A 21,670-nucleotide genomic window follows, 5' to 3' on the forward strand; every position below is an offset into this window, starting at 1 on the left:
AGAAAGAGAAACTAAACTTAAGACTTTGGTGTGCTTTGTAGGGTAAGAAAGAATCTACTATAAGCCCAGACAAATGAAATTATATTTGAAATACTGGTAGAAAACTGTGCTTTAACATGTTGGCATGATGCACTTTATTATCTTCTGCTGATCCCTCAAAAGTAAAAAATTACTTTGAGAAGAGTTTAAAATTGCAAACAAGAGAGACTAAATCTTGCTGGCAAAAAGGGGGTGAAAAAGTGGGTGGAAAGCTGGTTGAATGTGTCAACCACAAAAGTGGTGAGATATGGTCATAGAGAATTCAGGTTTTAAAACATAAGGAAATCGTGCAGAGATATTTCTCACACTGACTCGTAAATAGCATCTTAGGGTGTGCAGCATTGCCAAATTTGCCCTTGTTACAGGGGCAACTTACAGTAAGTTCCCACCAAAGCCATACACCATCTGTTTGAATTACTTAGAGGAAAGGTTTGTCTCCTTATTCCCCTTCTATTAGATATGACAGATTAATGTCTTTGAGGGCAGATCACTGTTAGGCTAAATCTTTCTCTGGTTATGATTCCTTATACTATAAAACAGTCACAAGGTTATGGGGTTTAAAAAGAGAGGTTTATTGCAGTTTCCAACACTGGAACTACAGGCTAAGTGTCTCTCCTTTTCCTTTTTTTTCAAGAGTAAATCAAATCCATCCATACATGCACTGCCTTTGCTCAGATATACAGACCTGGGGGAAGAACACACACTACAACAGCTGCATTATAGAGTCTTCAGGAAAACTACTAAAATAGCTTTCTGGGAATGCATACTAATCTTCCCTCTGAGTCCTCTCCACTTGTTTTAAGAACTGGTTACTGAGCATGAGTTGGTGACACCTCTAATGTTTGGGCCAGAACTCAGAGCCTTCCACAGCTCCACGAGCAGTTGTTTCTACCCAACTCTCATAAAAGCTGTGCCTGTGCCTTGGTTTGAAGCAGCAAGGTATTGACTGTTCAGACATCTGTTGCAAAGCCCCTGGTTCAATACTTGTCAGACTCTAAACTAGTCATTAAACTTGGCTGATGAACTAAATCCTACAGTCCTTAGGTCATGCCAGGAGCTGTGCAGGAGGCAGAAGGGTGCTGATATTGCTGTAATTTAAGTTTTCTGCTGAGGAAGTTTCTGCAGGAGTGAGATTTGTTCGTGGTATTATTTTTAAACCAGTTTGTAAGAATGCTGCTGTGGTCAGTAGGAGACTGATCTGAATTTTCCTTGTGGCTTTTTCAGGGAACAGCATAATTTCTTTAAAATGGAGACATTGTTTTTTCTCCTAGAAAAGCCCAATGCTAGATTTCTGATCACCTGTAAAATTAATAAACTAGCTTTTACCAGAAATGTTACATTGACCTGTCTCTGCTGCCTGAATGAGAATACCTCTTTGCTTTACTTTTCTTTAACTAATCTAAAAGGCTTCACTTGGGATAGGTTCAAAACATTGCATTGGATTCCAGGTCATCCTTGACTGCTCAGAGAGCTGTTGACTGAGGTACCTAATTTTGCTGGACTCCAAAAGCCCTGGCCTTCCCTTATGGCAGAACAGGTGTCCCAGGGGCCATGCTGTGCCACAGGAGACCCCAGTGTGTGCTTTGGGAACTGCCTTCCAGCACGGGAGTCTCACCCAGAAGTGGGGTCAGGGTTACCAGGCTGCCAAGCTGCAGTGACTGAGGCAGTGCAACACTGTGGGAAGAAAAGAAGCTCAACATTGTACTGACTCAGAACCAGATTTCTCAGGTCAGGTCACCCAACCAAAATGAACTATGCTTGGTTTCAGTAATGTAAAATATTCCATTTCAAATGACACAAAATGCACTGGTGTTCACAAATAGGTTTCTTTTTTTTGTTGTTTCTTTCTTTTTAAACTTATGAACTTCCGTTCTACATAGGTCCTTATTTCAGTTTTTCTGCCCGAATTGGGATGAGAGCAAATGTTGAAATACTGGAATTTCTTCCTTTCTGGGGAGGAGGCTGGTGAGTAAGAGCAACCAGTTTCAGGGTTGGGACAGCTGACTCTGAAGCCCTGTACACTGGAGAGAGCAGGCGATGGAGGGGCAGATAGGCCGTGGAGGGGAGGGGAACACACCGGCAGAAGGGAAGCAGGAGACAGCAATGAGGACTAGAACAAAAGATAAAGAGGAGAGAGCAGAAGTTTCTACTGGGCTCCCTGGGCTGTAGAACAGCTCTGTTCTTGTGCTGTTACACTGCTGGCTGTGCCAGGCTCAGGACCCTGTGTGTGGCTGAGTGTCCAACAGATGTGTGGGAAGATGCCACACAGAGAGCTCCTGTCCCAGAGCACAGGAGGAGCTCCTTGGAGAGGTCGGGGGCTGGGAGGTCACACCAGTGCAGGACCAGGCAGTGCTGCAGGGTTTCACTTCTGCTCACGGAGCAGTTGGGTCCTTCTTTGCAAATGGAACAGGGGGTGAATGCAGGATCAAAAGCAGAGCACTTCTGAGTTCTCATCCTGGCTCTGAGCAGGGCACTGCAGCCCTTGTGAGTTATACTCTCTGCCACTGAGTCTTTTTCTGCTGCATGGAAAGCACAGGAATACTCTTCTCTGGTGGGACTGGGAAGAAGCACTAGTGACTGTTCCTAACACTGCAGAGTGTTTATTATGCTGATGCTTTTATTATTTAGCAAGTTTCTTGACTTTTAAAAATGAATATACCAAATTGATACACTCTATCCATCAGCAGTGCCCTCGAGGAATGAGTAGCTAATTAGAGAGCAGGACTTGTGAAAAGACAAACCTGGGTTATGCACGGAACAGGTTTCTCCAGTATTTATTGCCTACGTTACTGGCCAAGCTTCCTTGTAAGTAATAGTCAAATAATCGGCCTGGGTCCTTTTGTGAATGGCTTGAGTCTGTGTGGTCCCTCCTTTGTTAGAGCAACTCATGGCTTCTGAAAGCTTCTGCACCCCCTGTTCTGAACAGCAGAGCCTGGTGACACCAGCTGCTTCTGCCTGGACAAACATTTGCATGTGACATTAAAAAGAAAAAAGCTAGTTTCAAAATGTATTTTCTTTTCCTTATACCCTCATTTTTTAACCCTAGTTCAAACTCTGGAAATATTTAAAAGATTAATATATTTAGCTTTTGCTACAAGCATCTTTTAAACAAATAAAGCTTGAAGAGGAAAGAGAAATCTTTCCTTCAGAAATAAAACAGCAGCCAGTGTTTGGAAATATTTTAACAATAGACCATATGGGAGTCTCAAACTATTAAGCTTTATTATTCAGAAGGCGGAAAATGTGGTTTGATATTCAATTGATATACAGCATAAATGAGAGCCGCAAACTCGGCTCCCTTGAGCTGGGATTCAGATGTTCTCTTGAATATAATAACCAATGCTTTGGCCTAGTTCCACAGAATGCATCCAGCCTGCTGATCACAAGCCAAGAAACTGTAGGCTTTTTTTCCCCTTCCCCTCTCTTCTCCAAAGTACTTTCCTCTCCTGCCAGCATGAGCTTTTGGCCTGAATATAAATCTCCTGATACTGGATGTGTATAGAAAGTGAGGAGGATGCTAATGGTGCACAGCAGTGGAGCTGTGTGTGTGCATGTGTGAGTGCATGTGTGTGTTTGTTTTTCTTCTGCTTTCATGATAAGGTTTTCCCCTTGCAATGTGCTCCAGGGGATTACACTGGTCATCCTAGGTGGGAGCTTTTGTTCATGTTTCACTGTTCATTTCTTAGTGCTGTGGGAGCAGGTGAACATCTTTTGGGGTTACTGTGAAGTGCTGCCAGAGACCATGAGAGTGTGGAATTTATTGGAGGGAGAGGATGGAAGTAGTTTCAGTTTCTTTTTTTTTTTTTCTTTTTTTTTTTCTTTTCTTTTTTTTTTTTCTTTTCTTTTTTTTTTCTGGTTTGATTTGCATATATTTATATTTGCCCTTACCCCTTTCTATCAAATCTCTCTTAACTTTCTCTCCCATGTGGAAAAGAACCCATAAAAGCTGCGTATAAAATATTACCTACATGGACTAAGATTGCCTGTATGCAGAAGGAGGCTGAAAGATTGACACTGTGATCAAGTTATGGCAGACAGGATCACCCATTTTTTGACACAGGATCCTTTTGGTACTGATGTTCTCAGCTGTGTTGGGTCCTCTCTTTTCTATCCTCTCGGGATCTCTGTGGTTTGTGATTTCCCCTGAGTAGGCAGGAGACATCAGCATTAAGGTATCTTGCATTTTTCTCTAGAAGTATGGTGAGCCCAAGAAAAAAGACTCCCACTTTACATATGAGTCCAGGAATGCCTCTCATGTAGAACTCTGGAGAGAATATAAATTATGCATGCTGAATGTGAAGTTTAGTTTTGGCTTCTGTCTTCTTCTCCATTTCTCTTTTCAGTTGTTCATGATAGCTTAAATTTTCTGTGTTTTTGTCTCAACCCACACTCAAATTTTTTCCTTTGGGGAAAACTGGAGCAAAATCAATTTTAGTGCAATAGTGCTATTTTTCAAGCCTCCTTGACTTGCACTTACATCTGTTTGGTGTGGGGGAGTGGAATTTTATCATAAAACATTTGATTTATTTAATGTATTCAATAAGCATCGAAGATGTGCCAGGTACTTTCTCAGCCCTTTTGGATGAGAAATCTTGCAAGCTAAGAACTTAATAAACAAAAAAGTTCCAGAACTCAACATTTCCCTGCTGTTAAGGTCTCCATATATCTAAAGAATAAACCAAGTTTGAACAAAGCAGATCCTAAGACTTGAAAAGTACAAAGAGTCACAGGCAGTACTGATGAGATGTGTAATTGAAACAGCTATTTTTTAAATCATATTTCTATATCCTATTATCTGCCCAACTTAAACTCAGTTGAGATGTGCCCATGCAGCAGTTCTACTTTCATTGCAGCTGTGAGTCTGTTTCTGTTGGTGAAGCTGCTGTTATGGGTGTGTGATGTACCAAGGCCTCATCTAAACAGGGTCATTGATTGAGACCAAGGTAAATTACACATTGAACGGAAGAGCTATTCTCAGTTAACTTCATCATCCTAATGAAGAGGCAGTTCGGAATAGTTAATAAGGAATAGCTGTTCTGGAGTAATCCCTTTTTAAGACAAACCCTCACTGTTTCTATAATTGCATTCCAGGAAGCTATTCTGTTCTGAATCAGCATGGGATAGAGTGCCTAGAAGACGTTCAGACCAAGCACAGCTAGCGGTGAGTGGGCAATACACACCGGGATGCCCCATTGCAACCATTCCAAGTGAGCAGCAGAATAGCCAAACTGGTTGCCTGTACATCTCTCTAAAAGGCAACTGAAAGTAAATATGAAAATCATGGTACAAAGGCCTCTGTCTTAGCAGGGATGAAGTCTGTGCTGTTACTGTCTGAGCATTAGCCTGGTGTTACGGACAGAATGCATGTCTCAACCCGTAACTGATCATTATTTGATTAAATGTTGGGGTGTGGAAAGGACTTGTATGCTTTTTCCCAATGTGTATATTTACATCATTATGTGGGAGCAATCAATTTATCAAACCCATCTGATTATTCAATAGTGGGGAAAGACAATTGGTTGGAAGAAAATGTGTATTTTTTTAAGGTGGATAGGAAATTGGTTTAAAAGAAATCCACACAATCCCTTTCTTTTGAGGAAGAACCTACACTAACAAACTAATCAAGGAAAGGGAAATTCAGTAACTTATAATTGCCAATAATTTAAAATGCCATGAAAATTTCCCTGCAGCATAAAATTTTGTGCTTGTCCTTTCCAGGGAGGATTGGCTGGAGCAGAGGTGGTGCTTTTGTGCTTCAGTACATTGTAGTTGTGATATAGCTGCTGTTAGTTCATAGTTGTCTTGGCTTTTGGAATTCATCCCTTCCCTTAAAAGGGAAGGTGGCAGTCTGGAATGGAGAAGCTCCAACTGCAGCCCTCTGGATGCTAATCCACCCTGACTTTCTTAAGCCTCCTACTTAAATAATTATCTTAATGAATCACCATTGCTGCTATCTTCAGTGCTACACAGGAACATGCAAATTTTAAACCGCCTGGGGGAAAGCCCTTTTTGTCTGTAAAGTGCTCTGATACTTGCATTTAGATGTTACCATGATAGGTACCTTGGATACTACTTTCTGCCCAACCCCGTGGATAGATCCTGGGGTGTAGTTCTCCCCAGGGCAGCTCTGGGCTTCCTGAGAAGGGATGGATGTGATGATTCTGCTACTGACTTTGAGCAGCAGCTTGAGCTCAGGTGGTTGAAGCCAGATCACTCCACCATTGCCCTTCAGCTGAGGGCCTCTTGCCTGTGCATTCCTGTAGCTGCTGAATAAGAGAGATAGAGGAGTGAGAATGGGGGTCCCTACTTAGCTCTGCAATTGCCATTTTCACTTTGGGCAAGTTTCTTCATCTCTTCGCTTGAATTTTTTTCACAGTTTAAATAAGCCATGCAAATGTTCATGGATCAACTAAATTTCCTCCCAAGTAGGTATCAAGGAATTTGATTCAATAGGAAAATTGCCAGCTTGCTAGAAAAACATTTGTTTAAGGAAAAACTGAACATGGTGAAGCCACTGCAAACTGTCTCCAAGACTTTCAACATTTTGTTGTCCAAAATTTTCCTTGATGATTCAATTTGGCTACATATTGAGCTCTGCGCACTTCAGCTGTCCCAGCTGATCATTTGAGAAATCTTTATTTGTAAATGGTGGATATGGAGAGAGAGCCATGTATAGCTGTTTCAGATGGCAAATCTTCGTGGTTATTTACAACACGTATTGAAAGATTTGATTCCTTTATTCATTAAACTAAGAGGTGCAGAAGCTGTTTCATGCAAATGTCCTAGATGATAAGAAGTACCTTCTCAAATTGCAAAGTCAGTTTATCCACTGCCCCTTTTCTGAGGCTTAGAAGTAGAGTCCATTCTCTTACTATGGGTGACTTTTACTCACCTAGTAGTTCTGCTACTGGAGCAATGGCAGGATAAATGTGGAAGATACCAGGTGAACAGGGATCCTTTAGTTTCAACGAGGAGAGGACCTTCTTAACAGAACTGAGCTTAAGTGCATTTTCTGTGATAACATTATCAGTTGTCAATTCCTGCTGGCAGAGTTATGCCCACAAGAGGCATATCTCAAGGAGGGCATCCTCATTCCCTCATTCTTCTCAGTCAGATCTTCTCTGAAACAAGTTCAACTGGAGCTGGATACTTTCAAGCTAAGAAGAATGCAGCTTCTCAGTTGTTTACCAAAGAAAAGAGATGTGAACAAACAGTATATGCTGACGTTTTGTAGCTCAAAGCCTTGACAGGTGTCCATGTGTAAGGCAGGAGATAGGATCTGCTTCCTCACCTGTTTGTGTACTCCTTTCTGGAGAACAGCAAAGAACTAGTTCTGTGACTCAAGTGCCTCAAACTTTTTTCCCTGTGTGGTGTGGCTCTGAACAGACTGCCACTTTCTTGTCATAGCGTTTAAGGCACTCCTTGCAAACGGGTTTACAGTGATAACTTTTCTGCTTATTGTGAGCAGGCTGTTGTGTTCTCTGTGTTCAAGCTCCTGGCTGGTTCTGATCCCTCATGGGGTGGCAGCATTTTACAACACAGGGGGTAAATTAACTGGGGAACCATCTATTAGATTCAGCACCATGAGAAGTGCCAGAGAAGGGATTTCAGAAGAAATATCAGAAGGGAGTTGTACATGTGTGTATAAATGTGTGTGTATATTTCAAAAGAGAATAGAGGTGACTGACATTTAAAGCTGAGTGCAAAACTTAAACACAACTTTTTCTCATTCCAGTCTTGGAAAGTCATGGTGATGGGTGTGGGCAGGTCTCTGGCTGACTTTCTGAATTGCCTTTATGTCAGAACTCCAACAAGGGATTTGGTGCATATTCTCATCTTATTGAGTAAAAGGCATGTTCTATCCCACATAGTTTCCTTAGGAAACTGAAGGAAATGGATGCTTCTTCTCAGATCTTAACACACCCATTTTTGCAGGCACTGTGTGCAAAATATTCAGTAAATGAGATATGCAAAAGGAATGTTTCAGATGCTGAACTGGATTACTTTATTCCCCCAGCTTTTTCACACTGTCTTATGCTTGTGGGTAGTTCTAGATTTTTGTCAATATACAAAGGTTGTTATTTCTATAGCTAACTCATTCAAATTCAGAGGTTTGTGACTATGGAAGTAAAATGTGTCTGTGCTATTATTTTGTTAACCTGTCTTGAGCTACGTTTGTTAACTGCGTGTTCATAAGAGTCTGTGTTTGCTCAAATTACCTGCTTGGTTTTCTGGTCAGGTATGCTGAGATACAGTATTTCAATTTATAATTTTGGTTTTTGTTATTTTCCTCCTGATGTGTTACAACTGCCTGCCAGAAATTCTGAAACTGTGGTCAAACAAACTGCTCTGATGTTTCCTCCCAGTGTTTGCTAATTCAGCAGCACTTCAGCTGCTTATAAGAAGCACAGAGAAACCACAGCTGAGGACTGTGAATGGCAGTGCTGTGTGAACAAGTGATGCACACAGCACTACACAGGTAGAGGGGTTTTAATCTGCAAGCATATCTGTCATTAATTTTAAGGCCTTTAGGAACCTCAGCGGTAGCTCAGCTAAGAGAGGGGAGATAAGCCAAGCAATTATATGGAGCAGCTCTGTTTGGTGAAGCACATCTTTTGGGATTAGCAGGGGCTCATGAGGCAGAGTGGTGATTTGTGCATCACACTGCCAAGTCTGACTGATCCTTCAGGACAGTCACTGTTATATGGGGCCTCCTGGGAAATTCTTAAGACTGGGATATTGGCTGGGACAAGACTGAGAAAGTTTCCTTGGTTTGTCAGTAGAGATTTTAATGCAAGAATCCTCGCTGGTGCTTGCTGGGGAGAACCACATCCTTTCTGCTTCTCTGCTTTGTGGACCTTCTTGCTGGGTGTACAGGTGACAGAAAGTAGCCATGAGCTTTGAGTGACTGCAAACTGCTGTGCTTCTGGGAAGACTTGGAAAAATGGCAGGGATTTGAAAGCTGAGATTTTGACTGACTTGAATTGGGTAAAAAATTTGAGAGAACTGAGGCAGCAGTTGTTGGGAGAAGAATTGTCTGCTGCTACCTCAGCAAACTACTTAAGAGCACTCTGAAGTGAATCCCCAGAAAGTTCTTGCAGAGAGACGAATGGGCAGCTGGGAGGAAATGCTGTACTCCCTGAAGAAACAACAAACTTTGGATGTTTACCCATGCTGGTAAACCAAACAGAAACCATCAGTGTGCTGCTGAGTAAATCTGTGGTGTGCCAGTGTCTCAGGCACAGTGCAGTTCTAATCACACAGGGAAGGTCCAGAGAAAAGTCATTCCCTGTGATTTCTCTTTGCCATAGAGAAGAGATGACTTATTACAGAAATTGCAGATGCATTGTATTGTCATGAATGGAAGGGGAGTAGGGAGTGATCCTTCACAGTTCCTGTGTTTGCTAAATTGGTTCAGAGCAGGCAAAGAGGAGGCACTCTGTCAAGCAGCAGTTACCACGTGAAACTCATTGCCACAGGGTGTTATGGATAGCAGAAGTCTAAACAGATTGAAAAATCGATGAAGGACAGATAAGTTCTTATTAAAAGTGATGGCCTGGATGCAACCTCTGGATCAAGAGATCTTTAACAATTGCACAGGGTGTAAGAAGGAAAAAGACTGCCTGTATTCTATGTCATTGCTTTTCCTCCCTCTCTGCCATCCCTTGCTTTTTTTCTTTTTGGCCCTGTTCTGGCTACTGCTGAAAAATAGAGAGAGATAGGCTTTTGCTCTTAGAACATGGCTATTTTTATAGTTCAAAACTAGAAAGGAAACCAGCTACCCTGCAGTGCAGGGAACTAATTTTGCCTTGCAGCCCACAGGTAATGTAAAGCACACTGAAATTAAGAGAATTAGGAGTCAAATACCTAAAAATGTATATGTGTTATAAAATGCCTCTGTAGCTGGCATCTTTTTTAAAATTCAGAGTTAACAGGAAGCTGAGCTTGTTAATGAAATTACTGCAATGTTTCCAGTTACTTTTTGCATTTTCTCTTCTCGGTGCTACAGTCACTGATAATTCACCTAATGACCTGACTTGGGCGTTTTTAACTCGAGTAGCAGTGACACCTTGGGTTGGAAGCTGAGGATGGCTGCCCTCCACAGATAGGACTGGGGAGCACGACAGAGAGGGAAGAGGCAAAAAGTTGGGAAGGAGGCCGAAGAGAAGATACTAAAATCCTTTGTATATGTACAAAAGCAGGAAAGTGTAACACAGAGGAGGGCTTGTAGCCGTGACTGCAGCAGCAACAGTCGGTTGATATTTGGGAGGTGGAAAAATCAGTTTTACATTTTGCTAGACGACTGTACTGTAATACAGCAGTGCCTCCTGGCAGGGAAAGCAATGTAATGTAAAGCAATACCGCGTGGAAGAGCAGTTGGAGAGCTGTCAGAAGCTGAGTAGCTTGGAATGCTTCCACATGAACCTGGGAGCAGCGAGCTCGCTGCAGCGTGGCATTCCCCTGCCCCAGGAGGGCAGTGCCTGCAGCGCAGGCGTCATCGCCACCTTCCAGCACGGCTCTGCTCTCTGGAGGAGGCTTTTCCAGGCAAAATAGCAAGACTTTTTCTTCTCTTGGGAGATTTCTCTTCCTGCTCACAGAGCCCTTGTGAGTTCACAAGGCAGGCAGTCCTGGGGCAGATGAGTTTGTACCTGTCTGCTGTCATTACTTGCCACACAGGAGTGCTCCAGGGCACAAGGCTGCCAGAGGGGTAGCAAAGGGCAGGAGCTCTCCAGAGTGGGCTGCTGCATCTCTGGATCTAATCTGATGGGCTGATCAATGAAGAAATTACTTTTTTTAAAAAAATATTCGTGTTTCTAGAGGGCTTTGGTGCAGGGCATTGGCTTTTATTCCAGTTTTTAGATTTTGGACATACTTAGTAATCTTACTTGAGGTTTTTACTTCCCCTCTCTCCTTGCCCTCAGCATTTTCCTTCCCTTCAAGTCCTCTGCTTCACTCTGTATTGCTGCTATAAACTGCTTGGTATGAAGGGTCCTGTTTCTTACTTGAAGCCTTTGGATGCTATTAAGCAATTGGTGGAAAAACTTGTTTAAACATCACAACCCTACCTTATTTTTTAAATTGCCCTTTGAGGTGGCTGAAATGCCACTGAAAGATTACTTTCCTTTAATACTGGACAAGGAAGTTCATTAGGGAAGAGAAATAGTGTTCTGACTAGACTATTTCCAAGTTACAAGACATCTTTTGTTTAAAGAAGGGATATGCAGTTTAATCCCCCCTGATTGCTTCTCCTTCCACACCAGCATGGCCATGGGTGAGCTTGAACAGCATCCTCCACCATACAGCTGGCAAAAAGAGAGACTTCATGTCATGTTTCCTAAGCTTGACAGGTCTGTGCAAGCAATTAAAGTGTGAATTTTAAAAATGGAAGTACTATCTTGGGAAGGAATAAACAAATAAGGAACTTAGTGCAGAAGTGGTTTGAAAAGTATCCTGGATTATGAAGGCAAACATGAATTTGAAAGTAGCATGGGAAGGTTCCATGAAAACCTTTGCACATAACATTGTGTTTGATCAGATGAAGATCTGTCTTCTGTTTCTCTGCTATCTTCCTGATAGTAAATTAAGCTTTAGCTTGTTATTTTGGCGTGTGTATTAAGATTTTTCTCGAAAACAAGATTTTTCTCTAATATAAATTGCTAAACAAAATGTGGACAGATGCAATCACAGCCTCTTAGTGCATATGCCAAGAAATGTGAAGCAGAATGTGTATGGTAGGAAATGGATTCATCACCTCTTGCTTTTGTTGGTTTTAGTAGTCTTTGATGGCAGTTTGTGGAATATTGCACAGAAGTCAAATGCACTGTAGATGTAACAACTAAAAGCTACTGAATTGAACAGTCTTTTTAATAACTAGAAAGAAAAATTTGAAATTACAATGGCTGCCTTAAGCAATTTTCATAGATCTTAATGAGCTTAGATCTGTCTTGATTTAGGCACATTGCTTGTGTTCTGCCAAAGATTTAAGGAAAGACAGAATGCACAATTGCAGAAAGTCTGTCCCTGTACATGAGGTACAAGAGTTTGTTCTGACTGATGAAGCTGCCTTTGCAAGGAGACCTTCAGGCCGTTTTTGCAGATTTTTTTTTATGTAATCAGTAAAAGATTTCAGTTGAGAAAACAGGGAAAACTAACGAAATTCAGGATGCTTGTTCTCCTTTTCTAAGCTGGTGAATAAGGACTAGATCCAATAGGAGGCCAACAGCTGGTAGCTAGATTTTGAAGGACAAGGCAATGTGAATTCAGTTTTAAATCATCAGCTGCAGCTTACTTTTTTTTATAAAAAAGTTTTAAATGTTAAACATGTTTGGAGTTAAATGCTTATTATAGATACAAGAATGAAGTTAAAAATTCTCAATGGATCATGACTTTTTGGATTTTCTGGCATTATGATTCAAATGAGAAAATGTCTAATAAAAGTCATTGGCTGTTTATTAAAATTATAAAAAGAAGAAAAATGTCAGCTGGATAAATACCTGTGAAATGGAATGAATGTTTCAGCTGGAGATATTTTCTGCTAACCAGAGCTACACGAAGACCAAATTGAAAACAGATTATATTTGGTTGCAAATCAATATGGCTTAGTAGTTACCAGCCACTGATCATCCTTCATGACCTAGAGTGCAAATGTAAAACAAGATTAAAATTGGTAGCTTTCAATTACTTTTATTTAAATCCAGTCTCCTCTACCACTGAAAGCTCTCTGAATAAATAAGAAAAACCACATTTAGCTGCTGAGATGGCATTGTCCTGGCCTTTCCTGTATTTGCAATGGTTTGATGCACAGATAAAGGAAACTCCCTCTGTGTGTTCATATATGAAGTCTCTAATGGAACAGTTTCTTTTTTCCCCTCCCCTTCCTCTCTCTCATCTCCATGACCCTCTCCCCAAATGGGGGCAAGTGAATTTTCAGTTTCTTATGTTTGAAATACTTCTCAAAGTATGTGAGGCTGCAGATACCTCTGAACATAATTGCACCTTGCCTCCTATTTTCCTGTATTCTGTATTGTTGATACAAACTGCAAGAGAGCCCTAAAGAGGCTTTTCCTATTTTACTCCTGGTCATGTGTTTGGCACTGCAAATTTGAACATTAAAATTAATTATGGCCTTGGAGACAAACAGCCCAACAGTGAAATAGCTTGTAATTTATTTGAACTCTGAAATTCCACTGGTTAAAGTTGTGTAAAACTTTCCAATAGTTTATTTATATATTATTTTAAGAAAAAACCACCTTAATTATGAGTCTGGTTGCTCAATAAAAAAAGAATTGCTATCTAGCTAATCACTGCTGTGCTCTAGATCATTAATTTTCTTCTTAATGACAGTAGGATTTTTTCCATTTTCCCCTTTAAAACCTTTTCAATTATATAACAAATGTGCTTGATTTATGGGGACACTCTCTAGGATTTTATGCCCCAAGACAAACACGTCATGAAATAGCTGGAGGTTGGTGAAGAACCTCAGTTGGATTAAAGGCTTGCAAGTACTGACAGGAGTGGGAGTTGAGCATTTGGAGGGAGGCCTGTACAGAGGCGCGTGGACAGCTCTGTTCTCAGCTACTCCCACTTTAAGGAGTTGTTTTGTTTTGCTCTCACCTAGAAATTCAGACTTTCCCTATGGGAACACACAGCCCTGGGTATGCAGAGGGGTTGCTGGTTTTCCCAAAGTCTGAAAAATTTTTGTTTGTGGAAAAATGAAGTGAATGATTGCACTGCTGTACTAAATGTGGGGATTTTTAAAATTGGCTTCTTAAATAATTGTTTCTGCCTTAGGTGTATCACCAAATCTCAAGCTTCCTGGAAGTGCACATTTTCTATGTGGCACAGTTATGAAATACAGCTGGGCTTCCATTTGTCTGTTTGGGGACCCAGACCTGCTCTGTCAACTTGGTTTCAAGTTGTTTGAGAAGTACAGGACAGTCTGTATTCTAAGACTTCCTGACAAATGTGTGAAGTTCAGAGCTCTTACCAGGCTGGCTGCTAACTGGCCAGGAAGTCCCTAACACTGTGGCTGGCAAAGAATAAAAAGAAAGTATAAAGATGCTACGTTTTGGTAATGGAAGGCTGTTCAGCATTTAAAGTCCTGGTGTCTGAGAACATGGGGTGGCATTTGCAACTGATGTTTGCCTGGTAGTGAAGGACCCAGCATAATAAATAGTTGGCTAAGTAGTAAGAGTTCACCTGGCAGTTAATGCTGATTTTTATGGCTACAGACTTGAGGCCTCTTGAAACTAAGAAATGCCAGCAGTAAGGTGTTTGTAGGGGTAGATGGATTTGGGGGGCTTTGAGATCCTGCTCATGTGTTTGAGAGTGAAGTATCATGGAATGTTCTGATTCTAGATTTATTTGAACAGAAATGGCCAGCGAGATGAAGAGATGAATGGGATGTAAAGTATGTGAGAATTTCCCTTTGCTTCCAACTTGCACTGGACTGATGAACTGGGCTCATTGAACCTGCTGTTTCATCCAGTCCTTGAGGGGTTATAAAGCAGAGGTGGACTGAAAAAGCACTTGAGAGGAACGTTTATCTTTGGCAATGCCATCATCCCCAACAGCTGATTGTGATGCCTGGAGCAAGTTGCTGTAGGGATGAGCAGATAAACCTGATGTGTACTAAAACCTGGAAACTGGAATGAATTAAACAGTGTAATAACTTATGGATGTGGTAGATTCCTTGTAAGTTAGGCTTTTCATCAAGATTGGTCCATTCATTTTTACTAATACATGCTCTCCTAGAAGCTGTTGCAAGAATTGTTCTCTGGAAAAAGAAGGCACTTGTGCTGCTAAGGAGGACTAAGAGGGAGGTCCTACAGGGCCCTACAGGGCTCCACCTCTTAGCCCATTGGTGCTGCTCAGCAGCTTCTCACATGTTGGTGTTCTGGCTCCCTGATCAGTACAAGATCCCTTTCATGATGGATGGCATCGGGGCAGTTCTTCATGCTGAGGAATTCCTTTGAATTGTGATGCAGAGCTATAGCTAAAACCAAGTAACTCTTCCCTTTGTATTATCTGTGCCACTCATGACACAAAAAAATGTCACTAATGTGTTTGCTGCCATAAAAATTCTTACTATCTCTTTCAGCTGCTTAGACCAGCAGCTTGCATGCTCCAAGGTTAGTGATGAATTAGGTTGAAATTGCCAAGGGGTGTCTTTCTGCACTGACTTGAAGATGTATGAGGCTCGCTCTCCTTTGTTCTTCCTTCATCCTGCTTTAGCCATACCTGCATTGTGCCCTGTCAGCATTTTCTGCTTGGGAATGGCTGAGTGGACTTTGCTCTGTTAGTCGTGAATATTTTTCTTTTTATTTAAAGAAGGTCTTCAGCGTGTGTATTTGGCATAAATTGGTTGAGAATTTGCTGGTCCTAAGCACAGAGGAGGGAAAGAAAAGGATACTTGGAGTCTGCGCTGTCTCCCGGCAGTGCCCCCTTTCTGCTCTGGAGGAGGGGTCTTGTTTGTCCCTGCGCTGGGCCGGCCCCTGGAGCACAAGTGCCGGGAAGCCGCAGTGGCAGGGTCGCTGTCGTCTGTCTCCGGGATCATGTGGCAAAGGGGCTGTGCCTGCGGCCAGAGAGGCTCCCCCCGTGCGAGGAGTCACAGGACACCGCCGGGGGTAGCTCCAGCTGGTATGCACTGGTACTAATATAATCCCGCAGGACTGTATCCATGAGACACAAGTGTGACATGTGAGGTATTTAAGGAGACACACCTGTTCTAGGCACAGGCTGGGTATTGCATGCCTTGGAAATGGAAGGTTTTGGTGGAGCAGGGAAGACTCTCATTTAATGCTCAGGAGGGCTTTGCTTTCTTCTTTCTCCTCATTTGCACATTATTTTATAATTCCCTAATATTATTAGGCAGTCCTGTAGCCTGTTAGCACCGGGCTGTTTCAAAGGTCAGGCTGGTGTTTGCAGGAGAGAACAGCCTCTGGTCTGAGTGATGGTTTGGGTGTAACTGCCCCTAAGAAAGGGCAGAGAATTCGGAGAATGTCATCTATGTGTGGGGTTGGGTTTTTCGGTCCTTTAGATAATTTAGATTTTGTGTTGTATTTACCAGTATTTTTATTATAAGGCCTCTGTCTTGCAATTTAGAGTGGTAAATCACATAAGTCATACCATCTTACAAATTTTGTACAAAAATATTTTGTCACTTTGGTTTGAAATCTGAGTGGATTTCCCTCTCTTCTTCCTATCTGCCCTCATCCCAAAAAATACTGTGAAACAGTTACTATCCATAAGAAGCAAGTAAATACAAACTAAATCTCATGGTTGCATAGCATAAAGAATTAAATAGCTTAAGTTTTTATCTTTCTTTTTTAAGTTTATCTGACGCTTGTTTGGCAGAAGATTTTTTTTTTTTTTTTTTTTTTTTTTTTTTTTTTTTTTTTTTTTTGTTATTGAAAAGGGGATGTATTGAGATGAAGGAAAAAGAAATTGCAGGGTCTGTCATATGACTTGATTCCATCCGTCTGTCATGTCTTTCAAGTAGAATGGAATTTTTCTCTCAAATTTGATGTGCCTTTTTTGATGTTAATCTCCTAGTTTGCCTTAGTCTCATGGCCCTTCTTTCCATGAATTCCTGCTCTTGCTGAGGTGTTAAGTGCTTGTTGGTTTGGGAGAGCTTCCAGGATTGGGGCCAAGGCTTCTCCCGCATTTGATCGATTGTTGTGTGGAAATAGTAGCAACTGGGCAGTCTTTCCCTCCCATCTTTACTTTAAATAAGATTTTCAGGCAAACATCCAGTATGTCAATTGTTTGCAGAATTAAAGTAATGGCTGATGGAAATAAGGAGGAGGTTTGTGCTCTAGGACCTGGTTACTTTGGGCAGTCAGGTATTTTGGGGGGAAGGTCGTAGTTCTCTTCTGTAACAGCTTTGCACTCTGAGTGTGGTTGTCTGGAATAACCAGTCCCTGAGTGGACAGCAGACTCTCCTTCTCAGAAGTTAAAGGTTGTTGGCAGGGGAAAAGATCCTGGAAATGGAGACCCCTCAGCTCCAGCCACACTTGGCCCGTGGGGCCATTGACCCTTATGACAAGGGGGCATAAATATGTATCTTTTTTAATCCTAACCTGAAAGAGGACTGCAGCTGTATGCTGGTGTTCAGTTCGACCAGATCCAAACCCTCAAATAGTTTTCCTCCCTTGTGGGGAGACACATTTTTGTACATCTGAATGTAAAAATACCTTTGATTATGCTACTGAGAAGCTGAATATCTTGTAGGGAAAGAATCATCCCCTTCTAGCTGTGGTGCCTCCCAGCCTGTCTTTGGGCCTCTGTAAATCACATTTTTCTGCATAGCCTAAGGTAGACACAACCTCACTATCCCTGCTAGCTGGTAATAGTGGGCTCTCCCTCACTTCTGTTCCTACTGGATTCTCCCAAAGTTAATAGATGTGCAATCAAAAACTGAAGATATTCTGTTTGTTTGGGTATTTTTTTGGGGGAGGGGAGTTGGGGGTGTTTTGGTTTAGTGGTGGTTTTTGTTCCTTAACTGCACCCTGCAAAATGGCCTGGCTGAGTTGTTTCCAAATACTGGCATCTCCAGGGAAGGGGTTATAAATTGCTAATTTAAAGCCTGCAACAGGATAATTAACTAACCAGTTTGATGTAAATGGCTTAATGGGGCTTTACTAGCCCCTTTGAACTTAAAGTAGCACTAAAAAGTAAACGGTAAATACCTTCAAGGAACGCAGTGGCATGTTTGAATGTGGGGCTGCCTGGCTGTAAGGAACAAGCCTGCTCGACTTGCCAGGAATCCAGTGGCCTGTGTGACAGCAAACATGTCAAAGGGGTGAGGGGACAAGCAGGCACCCATTGGGAAGGCTCTGCAACTACCTTGGTTCTCAGGAAGCACACACACTCTGATATATCAGGCTTTCAAACCTGTCCTGCCTGCTTTGGAAAATTTAAATCACAACCTCAGTTTAAATGCAACTGTAATGAATTTCATCAGGATTGAAGGAAAAAAAAAAAGAGAGAGAAACCAAAACCCTGAGGGGGAGGGCAGCCACTAGAGTCCACCCTAATTTTCCTGTAGTTCTATTTGCATTAAGGTCTTTTGGCAAGTCCAGGCAGAAACACTTATTACACTTTGTTTCAGAAGACCTCATTACCCACTGAATCTGCTGAGACAACGTACTGCAGCCCTGCTGCAGATTCCAGTTTCTGATGCATTTGGGGAGCTTTGGGGAGAATCTCCAGACTTTCATTCTTGCTGGGTTACAAAGTTCTAAGGGAGGAAGTGAACAACAATTAATCACCTAGAAATGAAGGTCATTGCAAAGTGGAAGCATCTTGTGTAGTTAGGCATTGATCTCACTTCTGACTATGGAAACTGGGGTGTTGGAGAGGAGAATTTCAGGTCCAAAGGCCCACAGGAATATTCCCGTGAAGCTCTTCCTGGTCCCAGTGCTGCTCTGCTCTGTCTTCTCACTGTGCACGCACCACACAGTGTCAACAATTCCAAGAACCTTTTCTTCATTGTTCCTCTGTGTCACAACCATCTTTCACCTATTGCCAGCAGCCTTCCTGGATACCAGAGGATGTTTTGGGGGTTGAAGCACAATCCTCAGTTACTGCTGTGACCTCTGACACATAGGATTTGGCTTTACAGCCAGCTTTGTTCAGGAGTGTTCCTGATCCTTGGCTGTGCTCTGCTGCCTGCTCTGTTGTGCTGCTCTGAAGACCATGGGGGCTGTCAAGCTGAGCCAGACAGGGGCTGATGCAGAAACAGGGCAAGACCTGATCTTTTAGGTGGTGGCTCTGACTTGGATGTCCTAAAACAGATCATGATGCCTCATCCCTGCAATGATGGCTCTATTTTTGTATGGTTTGGTTTGGGATTTTTTTTTCACCTGGTAAGTGATGTATCATTGGCAATGTTAATGCTGGCCTTTAAAAAGGCAGCATAAAAGCCCTGAGATCTGTTTTAGAGAGCCATGATGCAGAAGTGCTGTCTTATTTTAAAAGCCATGTCTGCCAGGGGATTCAGCCCTGCAGTCTAATTATTCAGGTGTCTGTTGTATACAGGGATCAAAATGCTCTGCTGTGGCCTTTAGAAGAGTTAATAACATGGCACTTTGCTCTTACGTGCTGACTGAAGCAGTTGGCACCATGGCACTACCTGCTTGCTGTGTGTGGGTTGGGAGCACAGCACAGGATTAATTTGAGGTTGTGTTGGCAAGGATCTGTCAGCAGAGCTTGCCCAGCTGCCTGTGCTATGCTGGAGCTGTTAATGCTTTACTTTTATAAGCACTAACCTAGAGCACATTTTAAAAAACTCAAAATACTCACTGTTAAAGAGAGAGACACTTGCAGGCAGAAGAGCTCTGCACACAGAGTGTTGTTCATGGCTGGAGACTCCCTTCAAGGAACACCACAACACCTCAGCCTGCCAGCTTTGCTATCTTGGCATCTGACTGGGAAATGCAAATACTCCATCTTAATCCTTCATTCCCACACGCTGACATGTATCCAAGGGGAACTTCTGTGAATGTTGTTGTTATTTCCATATAACTTCAGCTGCTGCTTTGCTTCCCAGAACCTCCCCACCATGTGTCTCAGTGCAGTGTTTTCCAGGGCTTTTGGATTTGTTTCCCTAATGGAAGGCAGGCTTTAGTGTGCATGTCCTTATCAGAAATCTGGGCAAGAGTTGAGGGCACCCTCAATGAGCTCACAGGTGACACTAGGCTGGTGGGAGTGATCATCTGCTGGAGGGCAGGAAGGCTCTGCAGAGGGATCTGAACAGGCTGAGGCCACTTGGGTGAGGTTTAGCAAGGTTGAAAGGACCATGTAGCCAGGTCTCTTTGCCCAAGTAACAAGCAAATAGAGAAAGAGCAAATGGCCACAGGTTGCACCAGGGGAGATTTAAGTTGAATATTAGGGAAAATTTCAAGAAAAGGATCATCAAGCATTGGAACAAATTGGTGGAATTGCCATCCCTGGAGATTACCCAAAGGATGTGTAGATGTGGCACTTGGGAACATAGTTTAGAGGTGGACTTGGCAGTGATGGGTTAATGGTTGGACTTGATTTTAGGGGTCTTCTGCAGCCTAAGTGATTCCCTGATTTTATGTGGAGAAGAGGAACAAACCCTGTGATTGGAGTGTGTGGGGTTGTTTTTAAGGCTCTTCTTTTTCTAATCCCCCTCCAACAAACTCACAGATTTTTAGATTACTCACTAAATCCTTTAAATAATATGATAATAATAAAAAAAACCCCTTCTAATACACATTTTGTTTTGAAACCCACCAAACCTGACAACTAACTCTGTTTGGTTTGTTGGCTTAAGAATCATAGGGAAAATATAAGTAGAAACCCTGGGCCAGGACTCTGGACTCTGATTATGACTAGAGAAAGAACAAATGATGTGTAATGGTGTTTTCCTGACCTCTCCTCTGGTTTTAGAAACATGAAAAATTTCATCTGGCTATTGCTAATGTTAGAAAGTAGTGTAAAAATTAGAACATAATGAAGACAAATTTTAAAGACACCAGTTCTTCGGTTTGTTCTCTCAATTGCCTCCTGCTTAGAGAGCAGCTGAAAAATTCAAATCCTTTTTCCAACATGTCAAACCCAACTTTTTCAAAGGATTCAGTAGCTGTGCCAGAGCACCTTGCCTATTTGTAAGCAAATGCATAGGATTGGGACCGTGTCTGCCAGGGCCAGCATTCACACATGCAGCTGGCTCTATTAAATCAATTTGATGAATTACTATATACCTCCTAATTTTTCAACAGGCAAGTTCCTTCTATTTCTTGCCTGCACAAGATTAAATGGGCTTTCACATTACATACCCTGTTGTAAGACTCTGTCTGGAGAACGTCTGGGTGTGCAATGACTGCTCCTGGAAGGGTCTGGGGATTTGGCACTACTGTCAGACTTCTTACAGGCTGCAGAGAATGCAAGTGTGTAAAAACCATGTCAGCATCTGTGATGGAGGATACCTTGTGATAAGAAGGATGCCACCTATGCCACTTATTCTGGTTCTTCAGAAGTGTTGACTTGTTTGGTTTGGGATTTTGAGGTAGTTTTCTTGCTGTTAAAACATATTTTTTGAGTGAGGTGCCTGCCAAGAAAATGCCTGGACAAGGGAATAGATTAACCCAAGGTGGACTGACTTGGTGGGTCAGGGAAAGCTGGATGGCATCAGAACATCCCTATGGCTGGTGAGACACGAGCCTCAGGATTTCTGAGTGTGTGTTTTTGAGCACCTGCAATGTGGTGTAACAATGCCACAATTTATTCACCCCTTCTCTGTGACAGAGCTGCATGTGGCTGAATAATGTGCAGCCAGGGGCTGAAAGCAGCTGGATCCTAGATACAGGTGTTTGGGAATCACATTGCCAAGAGAGAGGCTTTAGTTCCAGTGTATCCTCACTAAGAGTATTTTCTGCATCCTCTGTGCATCTCTTGATGCTGTTATATCACCAGGCTCTGCTGGAAGTGGTAAGGATGGAAGAATTTTACTTTTTCCCTCCACTCTAAGGTGTGGTATCAATGTTTGTTGTGGCCGTGAGCGGAAGTGTGTATGTGTATTACTCCTTGGGCCAGATTCTGATCTTGTTTATGCAGGTATAAAACTGCTGTGTTGTTTCATCTGTGTTAGGGAAGTTCCAGC

The 21,670-nt window shown here is 42.2% G+C and overlaps 1 protein-coding gene across 4 annotated transcripts in view; it reads left to right on the top strand.

Annotated features, from left to right (window-relative positions):
* Positions 1-21,670, top strand: part of HIC2 (HIC ZBTB transcriptional repressor 2) — a 78,326-nt gene that overhangs the window by 34,973 nt on the left and 21,683 nt on the right. For 2 of the 4 annotated variants that reach the window (XM_083874243.1, XM_083874244.1), the window contains exon 2: positions 5,131-5,200. The exons of the other annotated variants lie outside the window; for them this stretch is intronic. The gene's annotated coding sequence lies outside the window, so the exon portion shown is untranslated. The remainder of the gene's footprint in view (positions 1-5,130; positions 5,201-21,670) is intronic. 4 annotated transcript variants of the gene reach the window in all.

The sequence above is a fragment of the Zosterops lateralis genome (genome assembly GCF_965231275.1).
Source record: "Zosterops lateralis genome assembly, chromosome: 17".
Lineage (NCBI taxonomy): Eukaryota > Metazoa > Chordata > Aves > Passeriformes > Zosteropidae > Zosterops > Zosterops lateralis.